General features: G+C 60.7%; 1 pseudogene; it reads right to left on the bottom strand.

Moving 5' to 3' along the window:
* Positions 1 to 1,955: 1,955 nt before the first annotated feature.
* LOC125516572 overlaps positions 1,956 to 6,000 on the bottom strand; it is a 42,702-nt pseudogene continuing 38,657 nt past the window's right edge.

Raw genomic sequence — 6,000 nt, 5'->3', positions numbered from 1 at the left:
TGCGGCCAGACAGCGCATCTCCGACTCTGACGGAAAGCTCTGAAGGACAAATCTAGGCATGGTTGGCGCCACAGAAGATCACCAAATGGGCCACCTACAGCCAGTCATCGTATGCCATAGGGCCCCGCTACCGCAGCTTTGAATTCACAGCAACAAACAAACTGAGGAAATACCGCGGACACGCCGGAGAAGAGCCGACTATCGCAACCATTGTTGTGCTGCTTTCATCGCTCCCACCATCATAGTTGCCATAGAAGCCTGGCCGCCACAACCACCGCAAACCACTGGTCTTGCTTGCCGATGCCGAGCTCTGAAACGAAACTCCTAGAGGGAAACGACACACCACTAAAGCGTCGCCATTGTCCGTTCACAAGATCAAGCTGAGTTTCCCCTGGAGAGGCTGCAATGGCTAGATTCATGTGGGAGGGGTGTGGTAGCAGATCATTGATGCCCCTAGGGAGGTCAACTATGGCCACATCCACGGTCATCGTTGGTGATGACATAAGGCCGAGACAGGGTCTTCACCCAAGCTCTCACACCACCTTTGTCGCACATCATCTCGCAGCAACGTCGGCAAGCCCACCAACCGCCACCACCATCGAAGCTTCCCATCGACGAAGAGGCGTTGGGACCGCCACAGCCAACCGCACGGGAAGCCCACCGACGGTTAACCTCCAGCACAAGGGCCCACTGCACCACCCCTACCACCACCACCGAACAAGCACATCGCAACCAACACGACCACCCGCACCTCGCAACGGCCACAGCCGGCCCTCCCCGCATGCAGGTCAGCAAACTCATCGATGCTCGACTGAAGCAGAAACACCGGACATGGCATGAGCCACCACGCCGTACCGAGCACCATGTCATCAAGGCACGGAGGAGCGCTACCCGAGGCCATGGACCACCATTGTCCCTTGGCCCACGCACCCGCTGGCGACCGAAGCAAGCACCTCGTGACGAGCCACCTCCGAGCACCCCAAGCAATCTGCAACAACACTCGACTGCAGCACCACTCAGCCCAGAGACCCACAGCGCCCATGTCCCGCCCAGTGCGCCCACACTGCACCTCCCCGCATGGCTACACCGCCGCCCGACACAGCGACCCCTTCTAACCCACAGCCGCGCCTGATCCGCGTGCCGTGGCCACCTCGCCCAGCCCGGTGCAGCAGAGTACCGGCGCACCCCTCGGTGCTACCCCAAGCCACCGTCGGCCCGATGCTCCCCGCCGAGCTGCACGCCTCCACAAGGCCAACCGTCCCGCACCGCCTGGACGCCTCATGGGGAGGGAAGAGTCCCGCCGCCTCCGCATGGCTTTGCCCGTCGGCATCCCCTAGCTGTGGCGAGGGAGGGAAGAGGCGAGGTGGGGGCGGCGGTGGCGGGGAGCTAGGGTTGCGCCTGGGCCGCTCGTGGGAGCGGCATGGGGCTCGGTTCTCAATATGCTAGATAGCACCGTGCCATGTTTTGTGCTCTTCAGTCCTCCTTCACTAAGCATTACATGTTTTTAGTGGCTTGATTTACGTGTGGTAGCCTTTATCTTGGAGAATAATATTTTTTTCAAAGGAAAAAATATGTAATTCATATATCTCCTGATTTTTTTAAATGGCCCGAATACTGGAATGGCATTTTCAAAGTTTAAGCTAATGCAACGGGGAAGAAAATCTTTTAGGGTTTCTAAAATGAGTCTCTCTTTGTCTAGGGTCACTTGTATTGGTTGTGTGTAAGAAGCAGCTTCACTATGCATTTTTTCCGGCATGTCTGATGCCTTTTTTTAGTATTAGCTGCCTCTATGCTCCAAAATCACCAGGGTTCATCATAGCTCACAAGTACAAACCACTAACGACATTCATTATTACAAGTTTACCGAAAATAAAAAGGCATACATTAGCACAAGTTTCTAAATACAAGCTATTCATTTTCATTTATTTGTACTACCCATATGATAGACTGACACTCTATCTTTTCATGACTAACCTGCCGCAAGTGACAACAATAAACACATAGGATTTGTCATCCACCTTGTCAAAGAAGGGGAAATAAGCAACCCTCCATGCTTTATTGAAGAGCAGAGCACAAAACACAACCTAGAGGCCAGCCACAAACCCTGACCGAAGTCCAAAGTAAAAGAACAACATCTGTCGGGGGTTTGGTGCGACATATGCCAACGGATGGCTTATCATGGTGGGGGCGAGTAGAACGTCGCCGGTGCCTGGAAACTGGATGAGGCGAAGACATGCACGCCGGCGAATCTTACCCAGCTTCGGGGCTCTCCGGGGAGATAATACCCCTACTGCTGCTCTGCGAGGTCTCCGCATGATCACTATGGCCAAGTGTTTACACGGTGGCTCCTTGAGCTGTTTCTGGTGGTAGAAGAGGGCAAGGCTAGCTCTCTCCTTCTATCTGGTATGGTCTAGAACTACTGGGATCCAACCCCTTGCATGGGTGCCCTGGGGGGTTTATATAGGCCTACCCCCCAGGGGTACAATGGTAATTCGACTGGGCGCGGGCCCAGCCGTCAGTGCCTCCGACCTCTGACTTCTCCGCCGACTGCTGGGGCCCGCCGACTGGTGGGCCCCGCCGACTGGTCTGGTACGGAGCCGACAGGCCGCGTCCGCCGCGGGCGGGTCTTGCCAGCCGCTGATTACTGTAGCGGTGCTTCTGATGATGCAGGCTTGGTCATGGGGTCGTGGCAACAGCCCCGTCGCCTGGCGGGCGATCACTGTGGCCACTCCCCATCTCATCTTGATTAATGGCGCGTGGGCCCCGGGGGAGGGCTCGGCCGACTCCCCTAGGCCAACTCTCGACGGGTCCGACTGGCGGTTCTCTTGCCGTCTCCCGAGGTCTCGCTAACTGGTGGGCCCCGCTGCCTCCAGGCCGTACAGATAAGCCGTCGTGGGCGCAGGACTTGGTACTGTGGTGCTGATGTCAGGGCCGGCCGGGCAACAGTGCCACGCCGCACAGAGATCTTCCCGGGTACGGCGTGCTATGGCCATGCCTGCCCTTGGTAAGGGGTGGGAGTGGGCTTCACTGTAGCCACGCCTCTGCCCCGTCCCCTTTGATGAGGTCATGGGTTTGCTGGAGTCGCCAGCCGACTCCCCAAAGCCGGATTCTCTAGAAGTCGTCCCTGGAACTCGGCCGTGAGCGGGCAGTCGGCCGCCCTGCCGTCGACTCCTCAGGAGACGGCTCTTCGCCCTGGGGTCTTGAGGGGCGCAGCCTGCCCCGATGTCTTGAAGGGTCATGGGACTCGGTTTGGCCTACCCGTGGCCCATTACTCCGACAGTAGTCCCCGAAGATGGTGAGGCGCCATGGACGATCGACCGAGAAGCCTCAGCAGTTTCTCTTTCCGGGTGCTCAACACATGGTCTTGATCGACTTCTGCCGGGCCATCTAGAAGGAGTCGGACTTGCTCAACTTGGACTTCACTCAATTTCGACTTGCTCGGTATTTCGAACGTCGCAGCGGGATTTTAAGTGGTGTGCTAGCTAAGCCTCCTGGCCGCCGCCCGTTCTTGGCCTGTCACGTGAGGGCACGTGGCTAGGCCGTCCTGCCAGCCCACGCGTGCGACGGGACAGGCCCACAGGCGGGGCCCGCCACTACCGCGCCTCGGCGCCCGAGCGGATCCGCTGCGGCCCCGGTGGACGGTTGGGATTCTCGTGGAGTTACTGTTCGCAGTAACTACGTGGATCATGGGGGTCGTGGGGTTGTGGGCGCAGTAAATCCCCACGTCCGCCCCTCGGCTTCGCAGCCCACAGGGCTATAAGTAGGGGGAAGAGGGGGGGCACGCGCGCCCCTCCTTCCCACTACTCCTCGCTCTCTTCCTCCTTGCCGCTCCTCGCACTCCTCCTTCCTCTTCTCTTCTTCACTCCGCCGCATGCCCAAGCTCTGGCGAACGCCGCGGCGATAGCTCGCGATGAGTTCTTCCTCTGCTGCTGCGCCTTCCCTAGTGCGCTCCGGCACCTGGGACGGTTCTGAGGTTCATGAAGACCACATCGAGTTCCTCTGCCGGACCCGTCGGCTTCCCGGCGAGGATCGCGTGCAGGTGCGTCTTGCGCCAGAGGGGGAGATTTCCCCCGCCCCGCAGGAGGGCGAGCGGGTCATCTTCCGCTCGCACTGCCTGCGCGGGCTGGGGCTGCCGGCGAGCAGCTTTTTCCGGTCTTTCTTGGAGTTCTACGGCCTCCAGCCGCACCACCTCACCCCCAACACAGTAGTGCTGCTGTCCGCCATCGTGGCCTTGTGCGAGGGCTTCCTCGGAGTCCTCCCCACCCTCGAGCTCTGGGAGGAGTTCTTCTTCTCCAAGCTCGGCACCCAGGCCGTAGGCGTGCCGGCTCAATGCGGCGCCTTCATCGCCGTGCGAAGGTCAGGAGCCGACAACCCCTTACCCTCCATCTCGCTGATAAAGTCGGTGAAGATGTGGCAGAGATCCTACTTCTACGTCAGGAACGTCGCCACGAGGGGCGACTGGGTCAATCTGCCGGCTTTCGAAGCCGGCCCGCCGGCTGGGAGACTTCCCAACTGGTCGTACCGGGCCAGGTCACTGACGCCTGTGGGAACCGGCGCCATCACGCGACTCCGAGTGCTAACACAGTCGGAGGGTCTGACTGGTCGGGACCTGCTGGCCGCCTTTGTCTCGCGCCGAGTTCTCCCACTCCAAGGCCGCCCTCACATGATATGCCAGATGAACGGGCACCGCGACCCGAGTCGGATGTGCACCAACGACATGCCTCACGAAGAGGTGGCCTTCATGGTGAACTACCTCTCGGACAGCAGGCTCCTGGAGGACTGGCGATTCGGCAAGGAGCCGTACTCCCACGCCAACCCCCCGCCCGTGGTGAGTCGCCTTTCTTTTCTTTCTTTAGATTGTCTTCTTCTTGCCGAGTTTTGTTTTGACCAGTCAGCTTTGGTTAGAATCCCCTTCTTCACCCACCAGTCGGCACCTCGGGGCCGGCCCGTGAGTTCGTCACCGACCGGGCAGAGAGCGACGTCGACAACCCTGATCTGGGGGCGGCGGCTCTGGAAGACGACGCCGATGGAGGAGGAGGGACAGCAGGCGACTTCAGGCCTTCGGCTACCTTCGCCGACTGGCCTGAAGATAGCGCCGAGGGAGAAGTCGCCCCTCGCCATCGGCCAGGAGCCAGCCAGCCTGGCGCGGGCTCTTCCGCCGCGCCGGGCGCTCCAGGCGGCGGGAAGAAGTGCAGGACCGTGCCGACCTTGTTCGGCAGTCGGCCGAAGAAGCCCAAGGGCTCGGCTGCGGCGACCCGACGGGACGAGGCAGCCGCGAAGGCCATCCGCTTCCGTAAGGAAGTGAAGAAGCCGCCGTTGGTCTCCGCGTAAGTATTTTGTCTATAAAGTTTATTCTTTCTTCGTGATTTGTCTGAGTCTATGCTTGCCCCTCTTTCTTCAGGGCTCCCCTCTCTCTTGAGCGGGTCACCGCCGCCTCTGTCATGGGGTCAGCGGAGACGTCCGCCACCACTCGGCGGATTGACCCCGCTGCTGACCTCCGGGAGGCGACGGAGCGGAAAGCGCAGGAGAGGCGCAACGAAGAAGAGGCCCTCCGCCTGGAGAAGGCAGAGGCCGACAGGGCGGAGGCCTCCGCTAAGAAAAAACTAGCGGAGGCCGAAACGGCCGCCGCAGTGAAGCAGTAGGCTGAGGAAGCCGCACGCCGCCAGTCGGCCTTGCTTGTCTCCCTGCTGAACTCTGCGCCGCCGCCTCCGGAGTTCACGGGGCCAACTGGAGAAGCCGGTGGGGAGAACCTCGTCGAGGAGAGGGAAGGCAGCGACCCCTCTACTCCGGACGCGCACGTCCCGCCGCCGCCTCCGCCGCCGTCTGAAGGCGCGCAAGGTGAGCAGCCAGCAGACCCTCCGGTGCCGCCAACCGAAGACGAGGTCATGGCGAGGCTACTCCTCCAAGTCGGCTCGCCAGCGCGCCGTCGTCTGGAGAAGGCGACTTCGGCACCCCGCCCCCTGGAAGCCGGCACCGCTAGCTCGGCGGCCCCAGACGCCG

Source organism: Triticum urartu, chromosome 6, assembly GCF_003073215.2.
Source record: "Triticum urartu cultivar G1812 chromosome 6, Tu2.1, whole genome shotgun sequence".
NCBI lineage: Eukaryota > Viridiplantae > Streptophyta > Magnoliopsida > Poales > Poaceae > Triticum > Triticum urartu.
The sequence above is the reverse complement of the archived record's forward strand: the minus strand, read 5'-3'. Positions and strand labels throughout refer to the sequence as shown.